The sequence below is a fragment of the Convolutriloba macropyga genome, chromosome 3 (genome assembly GCF_964194025.1).
Source record: "Convolutriloba macropyga chromosome 3, txConMacr16.3, whole genome shotgun sequence".
Lineage (NCBI taxonomy): Eukaryota > Metazoa > Xenacoelomorpha > Acoela > Convolutidae > Convolutriloba > Convolutriloba macropyga.
In genome coordinates this window covers 23,714,671-23,731,705 of record NC_134470.1, presented here as the reverse complement: position 1 = coordinate 23,731,705, position 17,035 = coordinate 23,714,671, and the positions used below count along the sequence as shown (strand labels likewise).

The window sequence follows — 17,035 nt, the reverse complement described above, 5'->3', positions numbered from 1 at the left end:
TGATATGCAGATTTAAATAATTCGCAAAGTTTATGATTTGAATAGGTTAATCTATTTAAGAAACCCCTCAGTAACAGCCGCCCCACAATATTTTTCGTCTCAACTTTCTAAATACTAAAATGTCTTATGATAATCACTTTTAATAAATAAAAAAATCTTTGAAAGGTATATATACCTTTATAATCTTTATTGTCATAATTTCAAACACTGCAAACATTGTAATTCGTTTTTTTTCTTATATTCACCCAAGGTTTCGAGGTATTTATCAGAATCAAAAAGCAGCAGCACTTTTTCGACCACTAGATAATTTTGAAATGTTAATTTAAAGCACGTTCACTAATTAATGAACATCTTAAACAGTGATGGTATTTATGTTTCAGGGCTATCTTAACAAGATTAATACATCTTTTACACATCACACAGGTTAATATTGATGCACAATATTCAGTCCTTTTGAATCGTTTTGAATGATTCGAACCAAAAAATATTTGTTCCTGATGTAACTTAAATATGAATTGTAATCATGTCTATTTGAATCTTTAGAAATAGTCACATGGAGGGAATTTTAAAACAAATTTGTTCCATTAAAATAAGAATATTATAAGCTTATTAAAAATTCTTAATCTATCAGAGTTAATTTTCGTGGGTCGAGACCGAATGGTTAACTTGTAAGAACTTGCAAGCCGAATGGTTAACATGTAAGAACTTACAAGTTGATTGGTAAACTTGTAAGAACTTGCAAGTTTTTCTTCCAAAAAACCTTGCAAGTTCTTACAAGTTTACCATTCGAAGTCGACCCGGGTTAGCAGGACATAAGTTCGTACAAATCGTGATATCTTCATGGTAAATACCATGTAAAGATCTTGGCGAGATTTACCAAGATTTAGTAAATTCAGTTCACTGGGCACCACACCAAAATGATCATCAAAATGCTATAAAGTTATAATTTGATTAAAAATTTTTCAGGCCATGATCTACCCTTAGGGAAAACATATGATTATACATATTTGGGATCTTTACCGTTTGCCGTTTGTGCCCCCCCCCCCCCCCCCAGCTTAGTGGGTGCATATTATTTGCACCCACCCCTCCCCCCCCCCCCCCCCCCCCCCCCCAGAAGCACGTGCATTATTTTTACATAATTTACCATGTAAAGGCACGTGCTGTGTAATGGGGGGGGGGGGGGGGGCATAACGTACTGGAGGCGGGGCACAAACGGAAAAGATCCCATACTTCTTTTGTTAGGTCTTGGCTTATTTTATTATATGTTACTTATTTTATCATATCCTTGCATGTTCTTGCATTCACTAAATAACTAACGCATGTACTACTCAGCAGCTTTTAATTTACAATTTGTGTTTTATCATAAGATCTAACAGGTATAGTCTAAATGAGATCAATTCTTCTCGATTATACTGTTGTATCTTTATGATCATTACAAACAAATTATTTTATTATAATACATATTGTGTTCTAAATTTTTCTATGCTCTATACTCCATTTATTCTATGCTCAGTTTCTATGTTTTTTTTCTATGCTCCATTTCAATATCTCAAATATTTTGGCAGAAATTACTTTATGTTTTCTTGTTTTAATATATTTAGACCTAGCATCATAATTACCCAGGTTGAGGTGCCATCCCGAAGTGACCTCTGATCAGACCAAGTCCAACGCACACGGTGTGTTCCCAGACCAAAATTACAGGGTCTGGGATTTGGTTCGAGCGCACAACAGTATGATCAGAGGTCACTTCGGTCTGGGGATGGTAGGATCAGAGGTTACTTCGGTCTGGGGATGGTATGATCAGAGGTCACTTCAGTCTGGGATGGTATGATCAGAGGTCACTTCGTTCTGGGGATGGTATGATCAGAGGTCACTTCGTTCTGGGGATGGTATGATCAGAGGTCACTTCGGTCTGGGGATGGTAAGATAAGAGGTCACTTCAGAATGGTAATGGTCTGATCAGAGGTGGATTCAAGCGCACATTAGTCAGTCTGATCAGAGGTCATTTCGTGCTAATTTTTTTTTCGATTTTTTGTTTTTTTACCAAGAGATGTTGGCTCTGCCAAGAGGCAACAAAAAGCAGCATTCTGATCAGAGACACATCTAGAGTCTGATGTTTTTGATCAGAAACATGAGGGTACAGCTGATAGAACATGCCAGTCCCCTTACAAGGAAATTATCTTTAACTGTAGAATACGATGTTTTATATGGAAAGCTGTCTTAATTCATCCATTGAGTTCAAAATATGCACCAATGTATACTAAATAAATTTTTTCTCAGCAGTTGGGCTTTCTTTTCGTTAGCATTATAACTTTTAGAATGGTCTTTTCTTTAGATGAATTTAATAATGCAAACATCATTTTGTATGAAATGAATATATTATAACAAATTTCGTGCGGTGAGGTGATTTCGAGCGCACAATAGTCTGATCAGGAGTGACTTTTGAGCGCACATTAGTCTGATCAGAAGTGACTATGAGCACACAATCGTCTGAACGATGGTCTGGGTTTGGTCTGGGCCATGGTCGCACAATTGTCTGGACAATGGTCTGATTTTGGTCTGATCAGAGGTCCTTTCCGACTGGAAAGGTCTGATCAGAGAGCGTTTCGAGCGCACTTAGAGCGCACACGGTGTTTCGAGCGCCCTTTAGTCTGATCAGAGGATACGTTGGTCTGGGATGGTCTGATCAGAGGTTACTTTCGTCTGGCACGGTCTGATCAGAGGTCACTTCCGGATGGCGCCTCAACTTGGGTAACATTGCGGAACTTACAATACTCATTTCTTTCTTTTTGTTTTAGAGGCTGGTCCAAATATTGAGCCGCGGATTGATCAATAGGCTGATGTATAATTTAATGAACAGACTAACTCTGTCCGATGCTTGCCAAGCATGAACTTCTTTCACCCATAGTTTGAATTTGAGCACGGCATGGATCCTTGATGAAATGTATCTTTGTATCAGAATGATTATCTATTTTTTGTCTATAATTCACTACGAAATACAAAAACTTATTCTTTTAGTCCCTATCAATTCCAGTGAAATCAATACCATAGTTCACAATAATAAAAGTGCATTTGTTTTTAAAAGAATTTAAGAATTGTCTTGACTAATAGATACTGAACAAATGCATCAAAATATATCCTTTATCACTATTCAAGATGATGATTTTTATTTCCTGATTTTATATAATCATTTGTATTATGAATATCTTTGTTATCTAATTCTTTTGAAGAGTGTGTCTTGCATATACAAATGAAGCAAATCTTATTAGAGTTGCTGAAAAATCTTCAATTTGTCTGGATTATTTCTCTTTCTAAAAATTAAAACAACTTGAACAGTCCAATTTTGATCACAATAATTTTTCAGACCGTTATCCTATCCATTTTGAATGGTACTACGGTTGGGTGAATTATATACAAACAAAACAATATAAAGACAGACTCAAAATTTTTGAAATGCAAGACAAAAATTCAAGAACTTGCCCATCAATTCAAAAATGAAAAACAAAATTGCGGGAGTTACTTAACAGTGAGTTTGTATCATCCGGAGATTTTAGTCGAAAAAATTTTCCCGACAAAGCTGATCAAATGTGCGGCTATCATAATCATTTGGATTATGAAAATTTTTGTTTTCTCATTTTTTTTTGACGAGAGCGTTTTAAATATATCTGAAACTTTTAAATGTGCTGCTGAATGATTATGTCTCTAATTCTTACCAATTACTTTTTTATTTCAAACAAAAAACACGTTCTAACATTAACACACATCGAAATAACCATTTTAAGTCTTCTGGTAAAACTCTATCGTAGATGATGAATTAGAAACGAATTTCGATCCTTATTTAACTAAATGATAAAATTAAATTTGAACTGGGTAAAAATTCAAAAGATAAATGTTGTGATAAACTTATTAAACAGTTCCAGAGAAGAACAAGATCACTATTAATAATGTTGATTTTTGGTATGAGCAAATCAAAATAACACACCCATCATCTGCCCAGATAATGAATGACCGTGCACAGAATTAAGCCCACAAAGCGACGCAGGTAAATATCATCTTAGAAAAAAGCGATCAACTATCCCCGACGTCCCGAAGAACAGTATCCCTGACGTGTCGGAAGTATATCTGTCAAAATGAATTCCACCATCGAAGATACTCCGAACCAAGCAGTGTTTAAGAAAGGAGATTAAACTTTTCAAACAGTTACACGGGAGTTTTCCGATGAAGTGGAGAAGTTCAAGGTTGAGACACTATCTGAAACGGAAATGCTTGTACTACAATTGACATGAAATTAAATTACTGAATTAGCTGAAAAATAGCAGTACTCACGACGACAAACTGATTTCAGATCAAACACAGACAACAATGAGAACTGTTTTTGAGATATCGACGTGTTCAGAATCAGGAATGCAGATTAATGTCATCTCAATAGCTCATCACCTATCATACAAGAAAAATATCTCAGCGTAATTAATAATTGTACGTCTTTTTGAGGTGCACTGGAAAATAACTTCTGAGGAGGAAAAAGGAACTAAAATCTATTCCCCAGCTGAGCCATTTTAACACATCTGAAAACATTACAAAACAACGCTCAGTTTACTTCAAATGATGTACCAAAATGAACATATCTACTCCTGGGGGGCTAAAGAAGGCACTTTTAAATGTGGAATGAGAATCAAAAGATATTTTAGTTAAATGTATAATATCAATGTGTTATTTATTAGCAGTACTCTATGAAAGATGTTAAAAGCTGCTTCGGCTAAATAGCAACGGCCCGTTGTAACTCCACTAAACTTAAACTGCGTGAGCGCAATGTAATTGAAAGCAGTTTGTCCGTCCGGCTTGTAAATATGCGCTCCTTGTAAACAAGTCTTGACTCTCCATCTGAAATATGGGTTCTTTTACAGAGATGGCTCTCTGACTTTGAAGAATATGAAATTTATCTTGTATGCGGCTGAAAAAAAATACAGTGTAAGAAACCGCGCCAGGATTGACGGTGTTTTTATACAACTGCGGGAGAAAATGACAATACATTGAGAAATGTTAGCGAAATTTGATGAATCATTTTTTTTCAAAATGAGATCAACAGTTATATTTTTAAATTACTAATTTTTTTTCCAACAAAGACGAAAAACATGAGTTTGTTGAATTGTTGGACGTTTTTCCGGAGAAATTTAATAAGACTAATAATCCAATCGTAATTTAATTTGATATAGAAATGTTTAAAGAAAATCAACTCACAAGGAACTACAAAGGACGTGTCGCAAAAAAATGGAATTTTATTAAAGGAAGCGATTAGCTTTTTAACTAATGACAAGCCATCAACCATCTTAATTGTTTCATTTTATAATATATAAAACAACCTCGAGTTTTTTTCTTGGATCACAATAAATTGACAGCCATTTTAAGAACGAGTAAACAAAAAATAGATTCTAACATTAACACTCATTGATGTAACCATTTTAAGTCCTCCGGTAAACTTCATCATAAAGGATGAATCAAAGATTAATTTTGATCCCTATTTAACTAACTGAAAAAATTAAATTTGCTTTGCACTGTTCAAAAACGCGAAAGATAATTGTTGTGAGTAGAACTTGATCACTTTTTATAATGTTGATTTGGTATGAGCAAGTCAGAATAACATAACATAACTCAAAATAACACATAAAATCAAACATAACACAAAATAACATAAATCAACCACCCAGATAATGAATGACCATGCACAGAATTAAGCCCACAAAGCAATACAGTTGAGTATTGTCTGGGAAAAGGACGATCAAGCATCCCGGACGCCCCGAAGAACAGTATTCCTGACGTGATGGAAGCGTATCTGTCAAATTGAATGCCACCATCAAAAGAACTGTGAAGCAAGCAGTGATTGAGATAAGAGATGAAAGTTTTCAAACAGTTCCACGGAGCTTAGACGTGAAGATGTTCAAGGTTGAGACACTATATGCATCGGAGCTGCTAGTCCTACAATCTAATTGGAAATGTCAGAATTACTGAATTAGCTGAAAAACAGCACTACACACGACAACGAACTGATCCCAGATCAAGCACATACAACAATGAGAACTGTTCGTGAGATATCGACGTGTTTAGAAACAGAAATGCAGTTTAATGTTATCTCAATAGCTCATCGCTTATCATCCAGAAATAATAGCTCAGCGTAACTAATAACAGTACGTTTTTTAGGTGTGTTGGAAATTAGCTTTGAGGAGGAAAGAGGAACTAAATTCTATCCCCCCGTTGAGCCATTTTCGCATATCTGAAGAACGGCAACAATCAATTTATTTCAAATGTTGCACCAAGATCAACTTATATTTTCCATCTGCAACAAAGAAGGCACTATTACGTGTGGAATGAAAATCAAATGATATATTAGTTCAATGGGCAAATTCAAGATTTTATTGATGAACAGTGCTCTATGAAAGATGTTAAACGCTGCTTCGCCAAAATAACAGCCCCCTTTTTAACTCCACTAGACTGAGCATGCATTAGCGCAAAGTAATTGAAATCAACTCGTACAACATTTGTCTCTCCTGTATGTAAATGTGCGCTCCTTGTATTAATTCTTGACTCTCCACCTGAAATACGGTTTCTTACAGAGACATGACTCTCTCACCTTGAAGAACATGAAAACCATCTTTTGTGCGGCTGTAAAATATACTGTGCGAGGAGCTGCGAATACACCGGTGGCGGTGTTTTGATATAGCTGCGGGAAAAATGACAAAATTATGAATGTCAACAAAATTTGATAAGTGTTTCACATTGCAAATTGACATCAACAGTTATAAAATTATGATACTCATTTTTTATTATGCAAACGTAGTCAATGAAATCAAGTTTGCTGATTTATTGGATGTTTTCTTTGAAGTCATTTGACTAATAATCCCATTGTAATTTATGTTGATGTAGACATCTTTCAAGAAATTCAACCTATAAAGTTTTTACAAAGACTGTATCTCAAGTAATTGATTTTCAATGAATGAAGTATTTCCCATCACAGTTGTTAGAAGATCTTTAACTTGTCTTAATTGTTGCATTTTCTGAACTTTTTTACGGGCTGAAATTTTTATCCTTGATGACAAAAAATTGAGAGGCCATTATTTTATCAATTTTGAGAAAAGGTTGGGTGAGTTTAAAACCAACAAAGCAATATAGAGACACAAAACTTTTTACAATGCAATTCAAAAATTTGATAATTTTCTCATCAATTCTATACTGAAATACAAAAAAAGGAGTTAATTAACAATGATTTCGATTCCATTTGTGAAGTTTTTGAAAATATTCTTCTGACAAGCTTAAAAGTTTGCACCTATCATAACTGTTTGGGTTAGGAATATCTTTGATATAAATTTTTTTACGAGAGTGTGTTTCAAAGGAAGTCATCGCAACTATAGGCGGATTTTAAAAATTTTAGACATTAAGGGCAAAAATATATGCTCTTTTTACAAAGAGTCAGCAAAACTAATAATGAAAAAATTTTAATCAAAGCGTTGGAAACCCAAGACAAATGCATAAATGATCAAATGATATTAGACGTATCGATAATGAACTGAAATCATTCCCAAGCAGAAAGATTCATACAACACTTGTTTGGCAGCGAATGAAACTGATAAAGAATTCTACATGCACTTTTTGAATATCTGCTATGAGATTCGGAAGAGTGATAAAAATTGTGAATTAAAATCAGTTCCGAGTTAATGTCAGTCCATGATTTTGTTCGAAGTCACAGAAACAGAAACATCTGATCTTAGTTTGTGCATTGATAAAAAAACGGGCACTGCTGCCATAGGCAACGTGAAAGTAAAGACAAACAAGGAATTATCACCTGTCCTAGCTGCTTCTTAAACAGTCTTTTAAACGAAGTAAATCTCTTCACATCTATTGTGTACAAAGTTTTTTTCAATCGTTTGAAATGGCTCAAAATCTGTTTTTGACAAAACAAGGTTTCGAGGATTTTACCAATGCAAATACTAAGATCAGAAGGTTCTCTTTCTGTGACTTTGAACAAGACATGGTTGAGTACTCATTGTAAACAAAAACAACATTCCCCTTTTCTTAAAGCACTAACACACGAATGTTCAGGCTGTTTAATTAAAAAAAATAAATCTGAAATAGGCGGTTATATTGAAGGGCATGAGTTAAGATACCTTATGACTGTGAGGAAAAGTAAAACTGACGTCGATCTGTTGATTTTTTATTGCATTCCAGACAGTACTACTCGACAGCATAGCAGAGGAAAACTATACCTATGCAGAAATCGACTAGTAGTAACTGTTATTATTTTTATACCTAACAAAGTTTTGTACAAACTAGTGCTTGAATGTTTTCAAAAAATAAGAAAACTTTATTTAAAAATACAATGTGTTAAAAATACAATTTTTTTGCAATTGGTTGACAGAGGAAAACAAATGCATTGACGCATTATATGCGAAAGTGAGAACCGCAACAGCAACCAAAATCTTGCAAGCTGGACAATTGAACGGGAGCTAAACACAGAATTACGATCTTCAAAACACTCTCTATTAAAACCAATTTTAATAAATAATCTTCCCACTTCAAAGTTGTGTCGTTTCTCTAGGATGATGTCGGCTTCTGCGAGAAAAAAGTTCAAGCAGAAAACAACTGCCCTCTCAAAAAATTGCTGACCGCTGAATGGTTTCCATTTTTTTTTAACGCTAGAGTTGCGAGTGCCATTCTTATCAGGTTCTGTCACTTCTCTTATCCCAATGTAGACTGAACGAATTAATAATACCATGTCTTTTTTTGCAGTTGATGGATATTGGAGTATAAGTGTTTTAAGTTCTTTCAAAATTGGGGCTGCTCAAAAATCTAAAGATAACACTCCCTTTAAAAACTCTGTCTTTAAAAACACTGAACTTATTTGTACGGATACCAAAAAGCAAATTGAATGACTAAGAAACGTAAAAAATTAGTTATCAGCGATTAGAATCGGTTGTTCTCGAAAAATATCCGCGTAAAAATCTCATGGTTAAACCATTGAAAATCACAAAAAGGACTCCTATTGAAGTAAAACATCCACCACGTAAAGTCATGCGATTCACAAAATGGAAATGACAATTGACAATCAGCAACACTCTCAATTATAACTTTTACTTCTCGAAGTCTAATAGAAAGAAGCGGAAGAGCTAAGCCCTCCAACGCATTAAATTTGCATGATTGTGTTGTTTTATGCTTACTGGAAACCTGCTCAACATGTGATAAGCCATCGGCAGCCCTTTAGGTAAACAAGTATCAATTATACGAAAAAAACAGTGAAACAACAGACAATTGTAAAACAAGACATGACTGAGTACTCAAAGTAATCAAAAACAACCTTCCTCTTGAGCTTACAATACTAACAGACCAATGTTCCGACGAATGTGTAATTGCTACACAGAGGGAGGAAAAGAAAGGTATAGAAGAATTATATGTGAGTGTTAAAACTGCAACAGCAATCAGATCCTTTCAAATCAGAACAACTGAATTGTTGCTAAACCCAGAATTACGATTTTCAAATCATAATCTACTACAAACAAAATAACTATAATCACATTCTCTCTTCAAAGTTGTTTCTTGTCCCTCAGATGAAATTGGCTGCTGCGAGAAAACAATCTAAGCAGAGAAAATCTGCCATCACATTGTATTAGGGACCTCTGAATGGTCTTCATTAATTTTTAATGACCGAATTGGGACTGCAAGTCTCAGGATGATTTCTCATTTCTCTTATTCCAAAGAAGACTGTATGTGTTTCAAACGTAGGCCTGCGCAGAAACTTAAGATTACACTCCCTACGACAAGTTTGTCTATGTAAACTCTGAAATTAAGTTTAGGGATCCTAAAACACAAAACTAATGCCTAAAAAGCGTAAAGAGTTAATTGCCAGCAATTAGAATCTGTTATCCTTGAAAAGAAACCCGCGTAAAAAATTCCATGGATGAAATGTTGAAAAGCAGATAAAAGATTCCTTTTGAAAAAAAGCAACTTCCGAGATGAGTCATTGAACTCGCAAAATGAAATTACCAATTGACAACCAGCAACACTTTCATCTATGACTTTTAACTCTCGAAGCTAAATAAATTTATGCAGGAGGATAAAGTTCTCAAACGCAATAAATTCGCACATATACGATGTTTTGTGCTTACCGAAAACCTGATCAACATGTGATAATCCATCGGCAGATCCTTTGTTAAACGGATATCAAAAAAGAGAGAAACAATAGATAATTGTAAAACAAGACATGGCTGAGTTTTCATAGTAATCAAAAACAACATTCCTCATGAACAAATCATATCACTATCAGATGAATATTCCTACTGCTTAAGTGTACAAAACAAGTCTGAAATAGGCGGTTATATTGAAATCATTGACGTACTGTACCCTATGGTTTTGATAAAAAGTAAATATGACGTCAATATGTCCAACTCTTAGTGTAAGCAAGAGAATGCGACTAAACAAAATATCAGAGGAGAATTACATGTGACGGAAAATCAATTAGTAAGAACTTATAAAAAGTTTTTTAACTAAGAAAACTTATACAACCTAGTGTTTAAACTGTATTCAAAATAAGGGAATTCTTTATTTAAAAAACCAAATCCTAAAAAACTTTTTCTTTTGTTTTGCAATCGCTACACAGAGGAAATTATATGTTTTGACATATTGTATGCTAATGTGAAAACTGCAACATCAATCAGAACCTTGCAAAGCTGGGCCACTGAATGGTTGAAAAACTCAGAATTACGATCTTCAAAACATGTTCAATTACAGCCAATGCTACTGTTATCAGCTTCCCGCTTCAAAGTTGTGTCTTCTCCCAGAGATGATGTCGGTTGCTGCTAAGAAACAGTCTAAGCAGAGAAAATCTACCCTTTTTATTGGGGAAAACTCAAGGGTGATCAATAATTTCAGTTTACGCTGGAATTCGAAGTGCGTTTCTCACCAGGTTCTATAACTGCTGTTATTCCAGTGTTGACTGCATGAAGTAACAATACCATGTCATTCTCCGCAATTATTAGATATTCGAGTAGATGTGTTTTATGTTCTTTCAAGCTTAGGGCTGCTCAAAAATCTAAAGATAACACTCCCTTTAAAAGTACTGGCTATTAAAACACCGAAATTATTTATACGAATAACATAAAGCAAAATGATTGCTCAAAAAACGTAAAGAATTAGTTGCCATCGATTAGAATTAGTTATCCTAGAACAATATCGGCGTAAAAAATCTCAAGGTTGAAATATTGAAAAGCAAAAAAAATATTCCTATTGAAAAAAAGATAGAATAATACGAGTCATATGACTCGCAAAATGAAAATGCCAATTGGGATGCCTATTGACAAAAACATCTACCGAGATGAGTCATATGAATCGGAAAATGAAAAAGCCAATTGACAATCAGCAACAACCTCAAATATGACTTTGCTTTCTCTAAGCCTAAAAGACATCAGCAGAACAAAAAAGTTCTCAAACGCAATAAATTGGCATGACTAAGATGTTTTATGCAAACCGATGATCAGTACAAACTTACAAAAAGTTTTTTTAACTAAGAAAACCTGTAAAAACTAGTGTTTAAAATGTATTCAAAAATTGAGAGATCCTTATTTAAAAAACATTGTCTTAAAAACTTTTTCCTTGATTTGCAATCGCTACACAGAGGAAATTAATTGTTCTGACGCATTATATGCAAATTTGAAAACTGCAACGGCAATCAGAACCATGCAAACCTGGACAACTGAGTGGGTGAAAATCTCAGATTTACAATATTCAAACCATGATCAATTACAGCCAATGCTACTGTTATCAGCTTCCCGCTTCAAAGTTGTGTCTTCTCCCAGAGATGATGTCGGTTGCTGCTAAGAAACAGTCTAAGCAGAGAAAATCTACCCTTTTTATTGGGGAAAACTCAAGGGTGATCAATAATTTCAGTTTACGCTGGAGTTCGAAGTGCGTTTCTCACCAGGTTCTATAACTGCTGTTATTCCAGTGTTGACTGCATGAAGTAACAATACCATGTCATTCTCCGCAATTATTAGATATTCGAGTAGATGTGTTTTATGTTCTTTCAAGCTTAGGGCTGCTCAAAAATCTAAAGATAACACTCCCTTTAAAAATTCTGGCTATAAAAACACTGAACTTTTTTATACGAATACCAAATAGCAAAATGATGGCCCAAAAATCGTAAAGAATTAATTGCCAGCGATTACAATTGGTTATCCTAGAAAAATATCGGCGTAAGAAAATCTCAAGGTTGAAATATTGAAAAGCAAAAAAAGGATTTCTATTGAAAAAAAGATAGAACAAGATGAGTCATGTGACTCGCAAAATGAAAATGCCAATTAGGATGCCTATTGACAAAAACATCTACCGAGATGAGTCATATGAATCGGAAAATGAAAAAGCCAATTGACAATCAGCAACAACCTCAAATATGACTTTGCTTTCTCTAAGCCTAAAAGACATCAGCAGAACAAAAAAGTTCTCAAACGCAATAAATTTGCATGACTAAGATGTTTTATGCAAACCGATGATCAGTACAAACTTACAAAAAGTTTTTTTAACTAAGAAAACCTGTAAAAACTAGTGTTTAAAATGTATTCAAAAATTGAGAGATCCTTATTTAAAAAACATTGTCTTAAAAACTTTTTCCTTGTTTTGCAATCGCTACACAGAGGAAATTAATTGTTCTGACGCATTATATGCAAATGTGAAAACTGCAACGGCAATCAAAACCATGCAAACCTTGACAACTGAATGGGTGAAAATCTCAGATTTACAATTTTCAAACCATGTTCAATTACAGCCAATGCTACTGTTATCAGCTTCCCGCTTCAAAGTTGTGTCTTCTCCCAAAGATGATGTCGGTTGCTGCTAAGAAACAGTCTAAGCAGAGAAAATCTACCCTTTTTATTGGGGAAAACTCAAGGGTGATCAATAATTTCAGTTTACGCTGGAGTTCGAAGTGCGTTTCTCACCAGGTTCTATAACTGCTGTTATTCCAGTGTTGACTGCATGAAGTAACAATACCATGTCATTCTCCGCAATTATTAGATATTCGAGTAGATGTGTTTTATGTTCTTTCAAGCTTAGGGCTGCTCAAAAATCTAAAGATAACACTCCCTTTAAAAATTCTGGCTATAAAAAAACTGAACTTTTTTATACGAATACCAAATAGCAAAATGATGGCCCAAAAATCGTAAAGAATTAATTGCCAGCGATTACAATTGGTTATCCTAGAAAAATATCGGCGTAAGAAAATCTCAAGGTTGAAATATTGAAAAGCAAAAAAAGGATTTCTATTGAAAAAAAGATAGAACAAGATGAGTCATGTGACTCGCAAAATGAAAATGCCAATTAGGATGCCTATTGACAAAAACATCAACCGAGATGAGTCATTTGAATCGGAAATTGAAAAAGCCAATTGACAATCAGCAACAACCTCAAATATGTCTTTCTTTTCTGTAAGCCTAAAAGACATCAGCAGAAAAATAAAATTCTCAAACGCATTAAATTTGCATGACTAAGATGTTTTATGCAAACCGATGATCAGTACAAGATTACAAAAAGATTTTTCAACTAAGAAAAGCTGTACAAACTAGTGTTTAAAATGTATTAAAAAAATGAGAGATCCTTATTTAAAAAAGCAGTGTCTTAAAAACTTTTTCATTGTTTTGCAATCGATACACAGAGGAAAATAATTGTTCTGACAAAATATATGCAAATGTGAAAACTGCAACGGCAATCAGAACCATGCAAACCTGGACAACTGAATGGGTGAAAATCTCAGATTTACGATATTCAAAACATGTTCAATTACAGCCAATGCTACTGTTATCAGCTTCCCGCTTCAAAGTTGTGTTTTCTCCCACAGATGATGTCGGTTGCTGATAAAAAACAGTCTAAGCAGAGAAATTTTACCCTATTTATTGGGGAAAACTCAACGGTGTCCAATAATTTTAGTTTACGCTGGAATTCGAAGTGCGTTTCTCACCAGGTTCTATAGCTGCTGTTATTCCAATGTTGACTGCATGAAGTAACAATACCATGTCATTCTCCGCAATTATTAGATATTCGAGTAGATGTGTTTTATGTTCTTTCAAGATTAGGGCTGCTCAAAATTCTAAAGATAACAGTCCCTTTAAAAATTTTGGCTATAAAAACACTGAACTTTTTTAATACGAATACCAAATAGCAAAATGATGGCCCAAAAAACGTAAGGAATTAATTGCCAGCGATTGGAATTGGTTATCCTAGAAAAATATCGGCGTAAAAAATCTCAAGGTTGAATTATTGAAAAGCAAAAAAAGGATTCCTATTGAAAAAAAGATAGAACAAGACGAGTCATGTGACTCGCAAAATGAAAATGTCAATCGGGATGCCTATTGACGAAAACATCTATCGAGATGAGTCATATTACTCGGAAATTGAAAAAGTCAATTGAAAATCAGCAACAACTTCAAAAATGATTTTTCTTTCTCTAAGCCTAAAAGACATCAGCAGAACAATAAAGTTCTCAAACGCATTAAATTTGCATGACTAAGATGTTTTATGCAAACCGATGATCAGTACAAAAATACAAAAAGTTTTTTTTAATTAAGAAAAGCTGTACAAGCTAGTGTTTAAAATGTATTAAAAAAATGAGAGATCCTTATTTAAAAAAACAGTGTCTTAAAAACTTTCTCATTGTTTTGCGATCGCTACACAGAGGAAAATAATTGTTCTGACACATTATATGCAAATGTGAAAACTGCAACGGCAATCAGAACCATGCAAACCTGGACAACTGAATGGGTGAAAATCTCAGATTTACAATATTCAAACCATGTTCAATTACAGCCAATGCTACTGTTAACAGCTTCCCGCTTCAAAGTTGTGTCTTCTCCCAGAGATGATGCCGGTTGCTACTAAAAAACAGTCTAAGCAGAGAAAATCTACCCTTTTTATTGGGGAAATTTCAAGGGTGTTCAATAATTTTATTTTACGCTGGAACTTGAAATGCGTTTCACCAGGTTCTATAACTGCTGTTATTCCAATGTTGACTGCATAAAGTAACAATACCATGTCATTCTCCGCAATTACTAGATATTCGAGTAGATGTGTTTTTTGTTCTTTCAAGCTTAGGGCTGCTCAAAGTTCTAAAGATAACACTCCCTTTAAAAATTCTGTTTATAAAAACACTGAACTTATTTATACGAATACCAAAAAGCAAAATGATGGCCCAAAAAACATAAGGAATTAATTGCCAGCGATTGGAAATGGTTATCCTAGAAAAATATTGGCGTAAAAAATCTCAAGGTTGAAATATTGAAAAGCAAAAAAAAAGGATTCCTATTGAAAAAAAGATAGAACAAGACGAGTCATGTGACTGGCAAAATGAAAATGTCAATCGGGATGCCTATTGACGAAAACATCTACCGAGATGAGTCATATGAATCGGATATTGAAAAAGCCAATTGAAAATCAGCAACAACTTCAAATATGATTTTTCTTTCTCTAAGCCTAAAAGACATCAGCAGAACAATAAAGTTCTCAAACGCATTAAATTTGCATGACTAAGATGTTTTATGCAAACCGATGATCAGTACAAAAATACAAAAAGTTTTATTTAACTAAGAAAAGCTGTACAAACTAGTGTTTAAAATGTATTAAAAAATGAGAGATCGTTATTTAAAAAACAGTGTCTTAAAAACTTTCTCATTGTTTTGCAATCGCTACACAGAGGAAAATAATTGTTCTGACACATTATATGCAAATGTGAAAACTGCAACGGCAATCAGAACCATGCAAACCTGGACAACTAAATTGGTGAAAATCTCAGATTTACAATATTCAAACCAGGTTCAATTACAGCCAATGCTACTGTTATCAGCTTCCCGCTTCAAAGTTGTGTCTTCTCCCAGAGATGATGTCGGTTGCTGCTAAAAAACAGTCTAAGCAGAGAAAATCTAACCTTTTTAGTGGGGAAATTTCAAGGGTGTTCAATAATTTTATTTTACGCTGGAACTTGAAATGCGTTTCTCACCAGGTTCTATAACTGCTGTTATTCCAATGTTGACTGCATGAAGTAACAATACCATGTCATTCTCCGCAATTACTAGATATACGAGTAGATGTGTTTTATGTTTTTTCAAGCTTAGGGCTGCTCAAAATTCTAAAGATAACACTCCCTTTAAAAATTCTGGCTATAACAAAACTGAACTTATTTATACGAATACCAAAAAGCAAAATGATGGCCCAAAAAACGTAAGGAATTAATTGCCAGCGATTGGAATTGGTTATCCTAGAAAAATATTGGAGTAAAAAATCTCAAGGTTGAAATATTGAAAAGCAAAAAAAGGTTTCCTATTGAAAAAAAATATAGAACAAGACGAGTCATGTGACTCGCAAAATGAAAATGTCAATCGGGATGCCTATTGACGAAAACATCTACCGAGATGAGTCATATGAATCGGAAATTGAAAAAGCCAATTGAAAAACAGCAACAACTTCAAATATGATTTTTCTTTCTCTAAGCCTAAAAGACATCAGCAGAACAATAAAGTTCTCAAACGCATTAAATTTGCATGACTAAGATGTTTTATGCAAACCGATGATCAGTACAAAAACACAAAAAGTTTTATTTAACTAAGAAAAGCTGTACAAACTAGTGTTTAAAATGTATTAAAAAATGAGAGATCGTTATTTAAAAAACAGTGTCTTAAAGACTTTCTCATTGTTTTGCAATCGCTACACAGAGGAAAATAATTGTTCTGACACATTATATGCAAATGTGAAAACTGCAACGGCAATCAGAACCATGCAAACCTGGACAACTGAATGGGTGAAAATCTCAGATTTACAATATTCAAACCATGTTCAATTACAGCCAATGCTACTGTTATCAGCTTCCCGCTTCAAAGTTGTGTCTTCTCCCACAGATGATGTCGGTTGCTGCCAAAAAACAGTCTAAGCAGAGAAAATCTACCCTTTTTGTTGGGGAAATTTCAAGGGTGTTCAATAATTTTATTTTACGCTGGAACTTGAAATGCGTTTCTCA

General features: G+C 34.2%; 1 protein-coding gene across 5 annotated transcripts in view; it reads right to left on the bottom strand.

Moving 5' to 3' along the window:
- Positions 1-17,035, bottom strand: part of LOC142336083 (syntaxin-binding protein 1-like) — a 631,753-nt gene that overhangs the window by 235,344 nt on the left and 379,374 nt on the right. The window contains exon 1 of one of the 5 annotated variants that reach the window (XM_075384602.1): positions 5,170-5,173. The exons of the other annotated variants lie outside the window; for them this stretch is intronic. The gene's annotated coding sequence lies outside the window, so the exon portion shown is untranslated. Of the gene's footprint in view, positions 1-5,169; positions 5,174-17,035 lie in introns of those variants that run through there. 5 annotated transcript variants of the gene reach the window in all.